The 12,490-nt window shown below is 46.8% G+C and overlaps 2 non-coding genes across 2 annotated transcripts; both read right to left on the bottom strand.

Annotated features, from left to right (window-relative positions):
• Positions 1 to 1,066: 1,066 nt before the first annotated feature.
• trnan-guu (transfer RNA asparagine (anticodon GUU)) lies at positions 1,067 to 1,141 on the bottom strand. Its single transcript has one exon. It is a non-coding gene; the product is annotated as a tRNA-Asn (tRNA).
• Positions 1,142 to 8,994: 7,853 nt separating this feature from the next.
• On the bottom strand, positions 8,995 to 9,066 carry trnak-cuu (transfer RNA lysine (anticodon CUU)). Its single transcript has one exon. It is a non-coding gene; the product is annotated as a tRNA-Lys (tRNA).
• Between the last annotated feature and the right edge of the window lie 3,424 nt (positions 9,067 to 12,490).

Raw genomic sequence — 12,490 nt, 5'->3', positions numbered from 1 at the left:
AATTCAAACAGTATGCCGGCTTCAGGACAATGAGAAAGATTAATTGGGGTGTGTGAAGAAGCTGTGAGCTGCATTTCAAACAGGTAGGTGGAGACATTGCGCCCCTGGCCCTGTGCGTATCTAACGCCACCATGCTGCAGAATTCCTGTCCTCTGGTAACTGACTAACACGGACATGCGCAGCAATGGGAACATTCACAAGGTCAACAACCAAAGATAACCACCGTGACTGCTTCCCTTCCACAGTCCCAACTTTGTGAAGCAATATCTTTCACTGGCAAAGGAAACACCCTTATCCTCAGGTGCCTGCTTCATTTCGATCACGATTTCATGTCCCTCACTGTTCTAGTCTCATTTGCAGACACTTGTGTCAAAAGAAGCTCTGCGGATATCTGCTTGTTCCACCCGAACAGGCAGTGGGTTGCAGATTCCCACCAGTCCCAATGTGAGTGAAATAGTTTTCCCCCTCCACTGACTTGAATCTTAAAGAAGCCGGGGAGCAAGCTCCCTTTCTTTTCGGCGACATTTCTCATTTTGTAGTCGGCAGGGGTCACACCTGCGTGAGGAAACCGCAATGGGTTTCAAGTCCATCGCATAAACCACTCAGCCCACGAATACAGAACTACACTGACAGCTTCACTTCCCAGGTCTGTCTGCCTGTGGAGCAGAGAAAGAGTGAATTATCGCAGAGTTTGTTTGAATCCATTCACTTCAGTGATTCGAAAGGGTTAAATATCTGGAGACTGCGAGTCTAGGTGTTTCATCGCAAAAGATGAAATGAACTTTCAGTTAAAACCAAATCTAGAAATTTCAGGAGGAACGGAGAAGGTCAGGCAACATCTACGGAAAGAGAATCAGACACAGCATTTCAGAATTCCGTTTTCTCCGACAGGTACTGTCAAACCTGCCGAGTTTCTCGTTTTTTGTCTCGGGTTCTCAGCATCCGCAGTCCCTTACGTTAGACAATAATACAACTCAGAAACCCCTTTGTGGAGGAGGTTTCCGTTTGGATACCATTCGCCTTCAGTTCACACAGCCGCGAAGCCAAGGGAAAGCAGCGAACTAAGCGTCCCCGGGTGGGCTCGACCCACCAACCTTTGCGGTTAACAGCCGAACGCGCTGACCAATTGCGCCACAGAGACAGGCGACGTCTGAGGCTGCGCCATCGCTTAGGGGAGGCTATTAGTGAATTCATAATTCAGCCTGCCCCGCCAAGAATTACAATTGTCGTCTATCACTTTTACTTTTCCTTAATAATGCCTGGGACATTTATTGTGGAGACACCGGGGACAGTCTGATCCCACCCTCTGCAGAAAGAGAGGGGGAAGAAACAGAACAGACATGAACTGTTGATCTCCGTTGTAACTCATAACGTAAAATCCTTGTAGTGCGATCACTTCCCTTAAGCATGAAAAGAAGACTTTAGTGTCTCGTCAGCTTGTGGCGCAACTGTAGCGCGTCTGACTCCAGATCAATAGGTTGCGTGTTCAAATCGCGTCAGGCTTACTAAAAGTTTGCTTCTTACATTTCAAATCAAGGAATGATTACGTTCACTCCCGATATCTGTTGAGCCAAATGTTCGTTGCGGAAACTTTCGATCACACGTGAGGCTTTGCTGTCAGTTTGATTTGTGAACACTGTGTCAGGGAGGTGGTGTGCCCAGTGTTTCGGTAAATGCTCAGCTCCCCCCAATGTGAGAATGAAAACACAGCCGCTTCGTTCAGTTGGTGACAGCGCGGTGTGAATAACGTTATACCGATGTTTTTACAACATAATCTAGAGATTACCAGTTGTGTGTTTCAATCTATCAGGAGGTTCCAGCTCATCCTGTCATAGCAGAGTGACAGCGAGTTCAGATAGAAATGTTTACCACCAACAACAAATCCTTTCCTCTCACTGGACACTGTTAAAATTATCTTTATTCAACAGAAGGAGCGGAAACTACAGTCTGACGGCCCCTCTCCACATTAACGGTGAGCCTGAATTTTATAAACGGTGTCAGTAAAATCCAGTGGCGGACACTGATTTGGTTTAATAGTTTTTTTTTGCCAAGCATAATTCACCGAGAGGATGCTGCTGTGTGAAACAGTGTGGGGAATTACTGCAGGGCCTCCTGCGCATGGAACACACCGAAACTGATGTGTTTCACCTTCACCAGTTTATTCCCATCTCAGAGAAGAGAGGTTTGATGATTCGGATCATAGGAGGCCGACAGAGAGCAGGAGAAGAGCACTCAGACCGTCACAAGCTTGTCACCACAGCTGGGTCATCGTGGCCCGTGTATCAGTATGGGACAGTAATCTGCATCTACTGACTGGAAGCACAGCAAATTGGAGTGCTGGTGGGACTATCACACAGGAGGAAACGGCTTCGACAGATCAACTGGAGTGGCTCCCAATGCGCAACTCCGCTCACCTCTACTGAATAACTGTAAACAACTTACTCAGTGATTCAAATGAATACTCGGTTTTGAATCTGCATTGTGGCATGGACCTTCGAGAATGATGTCAAAACACCTTCATTGCTGTGATGGAGTATCCTGTTGGGCAGAATATATCCGTTGTCAAATTTCCTACGTTCTGTTGGCCCCACTCCGGTTTCACTCAGAATCACAAAATGTGTGACAGCGCAGACTGAGGCCTGCAGCCCACCTTAGCTCTGCTGGTTCAACACAATATGTAAATAAGTGTCTCATTCTGTCGCCTTCTCCCTGTAAATCTGCACATTGTTACATTGAACATGCCCACCGAATTCCCTTTTGTGTCCATTGAATCTGCCTCTTTGTCACTGTCAGACAGCAACTTACTGACCCCACTCCCTGTGCGAAAACGGTCTTCCTAATGTCACTTTTACTTATTTTCCTGATGACTTTCAATCTCTGCCAAATCGTTCTCGATCCTTTCAGGCCTGGGAGCATTTTCACTGCATTATTGCCTCTGTCTAAAACCCTCATGACGTGGAAAACTTCAATGAGGCCAGCTGTCAGCCGTCTGTTCTCCAAAGTGAGTTGCCCCAAACTTTCCAATCTCCCTTCATTGCTGACATTCCTCAGAACGATACCATTCACGTTAACATGTTCAGCGCCGTCTGCAAACACTTCACTTCCCCGCTTCCTGAAGTATCACACTCAGAATTGAGCGTAATACAGGTGGAAGATTCATTCAGACTCGGATTGCGCCGGCGAAAAATCTGCAATACTTGTTTTCACTTTGAACATGCGTTTCCCTTCGCTGTGTTCACTGCAATGGCAGCTTTTGCGCCGTCCCTAATTCAGGCAGTCCGATCTCATTTAACGAAGCGTCTTTTTGAGAAAATTGATCGGGTATTTTTGCTCTGGTCAATTTAAGAAAAGATGGTTCGCCTGGGATTGGAACCCGGGAACTCTCACACGTATGCATTCGCGAGAAGACCCAAAGCTAGAATCATACGCCAGACTAACGAGCCACCAGCCATGGGTGCAGCCACCTCCTGAAGCAGCTGAGACTTGCTCAGTACGAAATACATTGTACATTGCTCCCAGAATTGCAAGCAAGGAAGAGTTTCAAGAACATCTGCTTCTCAATCTGTCTCTGCTCCCAGGACGCTGCTGTTTGTCCCGTCCCCAGGGACCGGACTCTCTCCACTGGTGGATAATTGAACCATTTTATTTCTCCTTGCAAGCTGTCCTGGTGGAAGAAGGAGCCCACACGCTCTTCTGCTCTCTCTCACTAGTTGTTGAGGCAGGATAAGTCAGTTACAGAAATGCGTAGGAAATGGGGAACTTTGAGCTTGTTCCAAAGGTCCTGTTAACGAAGAGACCGAAAGATGCTGTGTTGTCGGGACCGAGAGAAATGGAGACCCTTCCCTCAGGTAAATTGATATGAGTGCATTTTTGTGCAGCCTGCTTGGTGTTCAGAATTTGTCTTGACACAGCAATCCTACAGAGAGTCTTTTAGGAAATGGACAAAAACAGCATGTGTTTCAACTTCACCGGTTCATTGACATCTGAGAGAAGAGGTTTAACACTTGAGATCAGAACACACCGACAGAAAACTGGACAACACGACTCAGAGCTCCACAAGCGTGCCAGAATAACTGTGTAAATTTGACTTGTGTATCGATGTGACACATTGAGCTCAGATACACGAAGTTTTGGGAAGCAGATGACAAGGTAAAGGAGAGAGCAGAGCGCCGTTATAGGGGAAAGCTGCTGAAGACGACATTGAGTAAATAAGTGAAAATGGTTTCCTTTCTGGGTAGTGATCCTAACATGCACCCGCTGTGCCATTCTCCTGCATTGCACGGCAGCTTTCCCGAGTACTCAGTGAAAAGTATTCAGCTTTTCATTTGGCGTGTGTCTTGCACGTTCGAGAATGAAATCAAAAGATCTTCACTGCTGTAGTGTCATGTGCTGTTGTGCAGACATATCGCCGATGTGCAAATATAAACTCAGGGGGTAATGTACACTGGAGACTCTGGAGACAAAGAAGAAACCATGATCTCATTCGACGTGATGGCACTGTTCACTTCAATTGACAAAACCCTAGCCAGAGAAACAATAGCCAACCTACTGGACATACATAACAGAACACAGGAGGACGAAACTATCAACAAGGACGGCATACTTAAACTACTGCACCTGTGCCTCACTACACACTTTACATTCAACAATCAGATATACGAACAAATAAACGGAACACCCATGGGATCACCAATCTCTGGACTCATAGCAGAGGCAGTTATGCAAAGGTTAGAACAAACAGCCCTACCACAAATCCAACCCAAACTCTGGATCAGATATGTCGATGACACCTTTGTAATAATCAAAAACACAGAAATAGAAAAAACACACCGAATCATCAACGCCACACTCACAGGAATCCGATTCACGAGAAAAGAGGAAAAGGATAGCCAACTCCCATTCCTAGACGTGTTAGTAGAGAGAACACCTAACGGAGAATTCACCACAAGGGTACAGAGGAAACCAAAACACACAGACCAAGTCCTAAACTATGAAAGTAACCACCCCAACACACACAAACGAAGCTGCATCAGGACACTATTCAAAAGAGCCACAACACACTGCAGTACACCAGAACTGCGAAAAGAGGAAGAGGAACACCTATACAAGGTATTCGCCAAAAACGGATACCCACGCAATTTCATCACCAGATGCCTAAGAAATAGACCACGGAACGAGGACATGCCACAACCAAAAGGACTAGCCACACTACCATATGTCAGGAGCGTCTCAGAACTGACAGCCAGACTACTGCGACCCTTAGGACTCATAACGGCACACAAACCAACAGCCACGCTCAGACAACAACTTACTAGAACAAAGGACCCAATACCCAGCATGAGCCAAACTAACGTAGTTTACAAAATACCATGCAAGGACTGCACAAAACACTATATAGGACAAACAGGAAGATAGTTAACAATCCGCATCCATGAACATCAGCTAGCCACAAAACGACACGACCAGCTATCCCTAGTAGCCATACACTCAGACAACAAGCAACATGAATTCGACTGGGAAAGCACTACTATCATAGGGCAAGCCAGACAGAGAACAGCCAGAGAATTCCTAGAAGCATGGCATTCATCCACAAACTCCATCAACAGACACATCGACCTGGACCCCATATACAAACCACTACAACGGACAGCTGAAACTGACACCCGGAAGCGGCAAGAACAAACCACTATAAATACCGGAAGAAACATCAAAGAAGCGCTTCACAGGAGGCTCCAGAGCACTGATGATGTCTCCTAGCCAGGCGACGAAACGTTTGCAACAAACACTTCCAGCTCGGCGAACAGAACCACAACTCTGAGCCAGTTGAAACTTGCTCAGCGTGAAATACATTGCTCCAAGAATTGCAAGCAGCAAAGCATTTCCAGAACATCTGCTTGTCATTCTGTCCCCGGGGCGCTGATGTTTGTCTCATCCCCAGGAACTGGACTCTCTGTACTGGCAGATAATTAAACCATTTTGTTTCTACTCGCAAGCTGTTCTGGGGTGAGGGAAGAGTCCATTCGCTCTTCTGCTGTCTCTCTCACTTGAGGTGAGAGAAATCACTTGCACTAATGCGTGGGAAGTGAGTAACTTTGAATATGAATTTCCTCCAAAGGTCTATTATCGGAGAGATAGAAAGATGCTGTGCTGGCGAGACAGAGAGAAATGGACACCAAGCACTCTTCCCTCAAGTAAATTCACATTGTTGTACAGCCTGCTTGGTGTTCAGAAATCGTCTTCACGCAGCAATCTTACAGAAAGTCTATTGCAAAGTGGGCATCGCTTTCTTTGCTGCGACTGCGCAGCAGTTAACATCTGAGTCCCAAGTGTCCCAGATGAAGAGACTCCGAGTGAAACCTTCACTCACTGAGAGTCATCCCCATGGCCCTGAGCTGAGGGACTGCAGGCAGTCCAACACGGAAGGGACGGTTAAAAATGAACCAGTTTTGCTCCCTCAGCCTCTCTGTCCCAGAGACAGGCAGTGGGACGGCATAAACACATAGCACCATTCTCGCGCAGACACAAGCCGTTCAGCCCATCGAGTCCACGGCGACTCTCTGCCACTTGCCTCTCTCTGAGGTGATTCACAATCAGTGATATCTGTCCTCATAGGAAGGAACTGTATCTGAGTGGTGATACGGTTTCTGACATACTTATCGTCTTGTCATTCACGTCCGACCCGGCGTGGCGATTAATGCAGGGAATGGATGGAAGTACAAGGCATGCGTTTCAACTTTATTAGCTCATTGGCATTGAGAAGAAGTGGTTTTGCGAATCAGTTCATAGGAAACCGACGAAGAACAGGAGAAGACCACTCAGACCTCCAAAAAGCATGTTACTTGAATCGTGTGAGTTTCCCGAGAGTATCGGTATGATACAGGGTATTCAGACACTCAGGCAGTAGGTGCAAAGGCAAGATATAGAATATAACACAGCCCCAGTTCAAAAGGGAGCCGCTCAAGGAGACATTGCACTACAGCGGAGGATGACTTCAATCCATCGACCTCGGGGCTATGAGCCCAGCACACAACCACTAAGCCACTCTGCTCCTACATGCCGAGAGTTTTCCACAGGTCCCTTCGAGACTGATGTCAAAGATCTCCACTGCTGTCCTATCATATGCTGCTGCATAGACGGATGGAAGCTGTGTAAATATAAACTTTTTCCTAACTTCCCACATTCTGTTGGTCGAATTGTGATTCCATTCTGAATCACAGCATGTGTCACAGCACAGACGGAGGCCATGCGGCCCACCTTCGCTCTGCTGGTTCGACACAGTAAGTAAACGTGGGTCTCTATTCGTATCATTCTCTTTCCTTCTCCATGTAATTCTGCACAGTGTTACTTTAAACATGACCACCGAATTCCCGTTTGCGTCTATTCAATCTGTCTCTTTGTCAGTGTCAGTTAGGGATTTACTGAACGCAACCACTCCCTGTAGGAAAGCGTTCTTCCCAATGTCACTTTTAGTTCTTTTCCTCATGACTTTAAAACTCTGCCGAATTGTTGCCGATCCTTTCAGGCGTGGGAGCATTTTGACTACATCACTTTCTCTGTCTAAACTTTGCATGACTTGGAAAGCTTCAACCAGGCCAGATTTCAAACTTCTCTTCTCCGAGGAGAGCTGTCCCAAATTTCCAATCTTGCTTCAGTGCTGACATTCCTTAAACACGGCACCACTGACGTCAACACAATATTCCATCATTTCACTTCCTTGCCTTCTGCCCAATTTGTACTCCAAGCGGGAAAAATAATGACTGCAGATGTTGGAAACCAGATTCTGGATTAGTGGTGCTGGAAAAGCACAGCAGTTCAGGCAGCATCCGAGGAGCAGTAAAATCGACGTTTCGGGCAAAAGCCCGCACTTTAGCGAAGGTACTTTGTGAGAAAGTTAACCAGGCACTCTTGCACAAGTCAGGAAACGCAGGCTCGTCCGGGATTTCGCACAAGTCTACGTAGTAGAAGACCCAAAGCGAGAATCATACCCCGAGACTAACGAGCCACACCGAGAGCACACAAGCACCCCCGCTCCACCTCTTTAACCAGCTGAGTCTTGCTCAGTGTGAAATACATTTGACATTGCTCTGAGAATTGCAAGCGGGAAAGAGTTTCTGGAACAGCTGCTTCTCATTCTGTCTCCCTACTGTTGTTTGTCCCGGACCCAGAAACCGGGCTCCCTCCACAGGCAGAAAGTTAAACCGTTTTGTTTCGCAACTTTTCTCTGACACCGGAGTGAACCTTGATAAGCACTGCCCTCCTCAACATAGGGTACAGAGAACAACAGAAGACCACTCAGACCTCCACCAGTGTGTCATCTCAATTGTGCACATTGGGCCAGTGTATCAATGTAAAATATTTATGCCAAAGTTTTTTGGGAAAGAAAAGAAAAGGCGAGGTGCTGAACAGTGTGCCGTTATACGGAAAAGCTGCTAAAGACGACATTGAGTGAATAGGAGAGATGGTTTCCCTTCTGGGTGATGCTCCCATCATGCACCCGCAGACATATCGCCGTCCTGCAAGTATAAACTCTGTCTAAGTTGCGCCATTCTGTTTTTTTCGAACTGTGATTTCGCGCAAAAGTACAAAATGTCAACACTCACAATGTTCAAACTTTACAAAGTTCTCAGAGATATATTTAGCGAACACCTGGAAGAAATTGTCCCACAAGTACCTGGGGAATTTCGGTTTGAGGGCTCTTGAACTTTAAGTAGAATGAAGGGCCACAAGAAAAATTAAATTTAAACTGTAAAACACACGGAACCGCGTCTACAAACAGACACTGCCAAGCAGCCCCGACCTGCTCCGCAGAGAGAGTGAAGACTGTTCACTCGTATTGCAGAAGCAATCATCCCAACACATGCAAATAAATCTGCATCAGGATGCGATTTTAACGAGCTACATCACACTGCAGCACCCAGGTCCGATGAAGATCAATAAGTAACTGTAAAGCGAATTTCAGAAGAATGGACAGCTTGTAGGCCAGCTGAAAACTGCTTCCCTGACCGGGAATCGAACCCGGGCCGCGGCGGTAAGAGCGCCAAATCCTAACCACTAGACCACCAGGGAGACATCGAAACGGCCTTGTAGCTCGGCTGAAAATGGCCTTGCTGCCCGGGAATCGAACCCGGGCTGCGGCAGTAAGGAGACTTTCACCGGTACATCCATCAATGTAATTTTTTGTGTCCATTGCTCCCGATGCGAGCTCTATAACATTGGGGAGACTTAGAGTCAAGTCACATCTCCGGGACTCTCCTGCGCGCCTTTATTGGAAAAAAGCACGGAGTGGACCCGGAAGCTGGTGTAGCGCAAGCTAACCTGGATAGGTGTTTCTTCCTATAAATGGGCGCAGGAGAGTAACCCGAGGCACTACAGGGGTAGTCCCTCCCACCCGCCCTCCTCCTCTAAACTTATAATAAGATCCGTTATGGTAAGCAGGTAAGTGCTGCATTTTGCTTGTTCTATTCTTCAGACCGAGTTTTCTTTAAAGGTTACTTTTAGAGGGATGGCAGTGAAGACAGTGCAATGTTCCTCTTGCAACATGTTTGAGGTGAGGGATGCCATGGTCGTCCCTGCTGATTACACTTGCCAGAAGTGCACCCATCTCCAGCTCCTCCCAGACCGCCTTTGGGAACGGGAGCTGGAGTTGGATGAAATTAGAATCATTCGGGAGGCAGAGGGGGTCATAGATCGGAGCTTGAGGGAAGTAGCAACTCCAAAGATTGCAGACAGATGGGTGATAGTGAGGGGTACTTGGAGATAGCAGCCCGTGCAGCGACCCCTTGCAGTCGTTCCCATGAAGAACAAGTGTATCATTTTGGATACTTGTAGGGGGGGACGACTTACCAGGGGTAAGCAGTGGGGTTCAGGCCTCTAGCACGGAGTCTGTTCCCGATGCTCAGAAGGGAAGGTTGGAAAAGAGCAGAGCAATAGTTATTGGGGACTCAATAGTTTGGGGCACAGATATGTGATTTTGTGGGGGCGAGAGAGACTCACGATTGGTATGTTGCCTCCAGGTGCAAGGGTACGTGATGTCTCTGATCGTGTTTTCCGGGTCCTTAAGGAGGTCGGAGAGCAGCCCGAAGTCATGGTCCACATTGGCACCAATGACATAGGTAGGAAGAGGGATGAGGATGTTATGCATACTTTCAGGGAGTTAGGTTGGAAGCGCAGAGTTAGAACAAACAGAGCTGTTGTCTCTGGTTTGTTACCCGTGCCACTTGATCGCGAGTTGAGGAATAGTGAGAGAGAACAGATAAATGCGTGGCTACAGGGATGGTGCAGGAGGGAGGGATTCCGGTATCTGGATAACTGGGGTTCTTTCTGGGGAAGGTGGGACCTCTATAAACAGGATGGTCTACACCTGAACCTGAGGGGCACCAGTATCCTTGGTGGGACGTTTGCTAGTGCTGTTTGCGGGGGGGGTTTCAACTAATTCTGCAGGGGCATGGGAACCTAGACTGTAGCTTTAGGGTGCAGGACCTTGAGTGTAGGGAGGTTAGGAACATGGCGTCAATCTCGAAGGAGGGTGCCTCTAAACAGGAATGTGACTTGAAGTGTATGTACTTCAATGTGAGAAGTATATGAAATAAGATAGGTGAACGTGCAGCGTGGTTGGTACCTGGGATTTGAATGTTGTGGCTATTACGGAGACATGGGTAGAACAGCGACAGGATTGGTTGTTGCAGGTTCCAGTATTTAAATGTTTTAGTAGGGTCAGAGGTGGGGGTCAAAGAAGGGGAGGTGTGGCTTTGCTTGTCCTCCCTACTGATTACACTTGCCGGAAGTGCACCCATCTCCAGCTCCTCCAAGACCGTGTTCGGGAACTGGAGCTGGAGTTCGATGAACTTAGAATCATTCGGGAGGCAGAGTGGTCATAGATCGGAGCTTTAGGGAAGTAGTAACTCCAAAGATTGCAGACAGATGGGTGACAATGAGGGGGACTTGGCGAAAGCAGCCAGTGCAGTGACCCCCTGCGGTCGTTCCCCTCAAGAACAAGTATACCATTTTGGATACTTGTTGGGGGGACCACTTACCAGGGGTAAGCAATGGGGTTCAGGCCTCTGGCACGGAGCCTGATTCCGTTGCTCAGAAGGGAAGGTTGGAGAAGAGCAGAGCAAGAGTTATTGGGGACTCGATAGTTTGGGGCACAGATATGTGGTTTTGTGTGGGCGAGAGAGACTCACGATTGGTATGTTGCCTCCCAGGTGCAAGGGTAAGTGACGTCTCTGATCGTGTTTTCCGGGTCCTTAAGGGGAGGGGGAGCAGCCCGAATTCGTGGTCCACATTGGCATTATTTTAGTGAATATCTGTTTCCTGTTTGCCAAGACCGAGAGAAACTCTCACTTCCAGATCATTTAATTAGTTGAACATAAATTCTACCAGAAGCCATGATACGATTTCAGTTTGTGTTCTCAGAAGACCTTGATCTCTGGGTTGCTCAATCATTATCACTGGATCCCAGTCTTCCCCTCAATGAAAGTGTTCTCCTGAATATTTTCCTTTATTTATTTTCCTTTATTTATTCATGGGATGTCGCACTTTGTCTCCCACTATTATTCTGGGAAACATCAACTTCACTTTCCTGCTGTTTCCCCATAATCTCAATTCCCTTTCTGATTAAAAAAAATGTTAGTTTTGAATGCACTTAACAATCCAGGCTCAACAACTGTCCTAAATATGCAATCCCTTATTTGCAAGTTATTCCCTCAGGTTCTAAACTCACCCACAAGGGTCAACGTTCCCACACCTATTCTGTCACGTCTCCTCAGAATCTTGTTTGTGACAATAAGGTTATCTCGAAATCTTCTAACTTCTAATAACCACAAGCCCAACCTATTCATTTCTCCTTATAAGACATTATTTCCATTCCTGATATCGTCCTGGTCAACCTTCTCTAGTCTGCCTCCAATGTCAGTATATCTTCCCTTAGCTAAAAGGCCCAAACTTTTTGCTTAACCGGTCGATATCCCTCTCCATGTCATCCTCACCACCTGCATTCCCATCAACTGTCTCTTCTGCAGTCTTGGCAATAGGACATTCACTTCACTTATCCAAGTAATTCATATACATATTGTAAATAATTTTGGCCCCAGCACTGATCCCTGTGCCACATTGCTAGTTACAAGTTGCGATCCTGAACATGCCTCTTATCCCTGCTGCATCATTGGTTAGCCAATCATGTATCCATACGGTGAGACTGTCTCCAATATCATGTGAATATCATTGGCTCTGCCAGCACGTCTTCCCAAACTGTCCTTGAAAAAGTGGTGATGAGCTGCCTCTTAAATTGCTTCACAAATATGATGTGGTCTCTAATGAAGGTTCAGGATCGAGTTCCAGGATTTTGATCAATAACATCGAAGCAATGCGTATATGTCACAGTTGGAATGTTGTGTTCACACTTATCTCCTCTTGCTGGTTGAAGTGATGGAGTGGAAATTGCTCTTGAAGAGCCGCCACTCATATAACCAAGACAGACAGATCGATTGTG

Source organism: Hemiscyllium ocellatum (genome assembly GCF_020745735.1).
Source record: "Hemiscyllium ocellatum isolate sHemOce1 chromosome 27 unlocalized genomic scaffold, sHemOce1.pat.X.cur. SUPER_27_unloc_5, whole genome shotgun sequence".
Classification (NCBI taxonomy): Eukaryota; Metazoa; Chordata; class Chondrichthyes; order Orectolobiformes; family Hemiscylliidae; genus Hemiscyllium; species Hemiscyllium ocellatum.
This window is presented reverse-complemented; position numbering and strand designations above follow the sequence as displayed.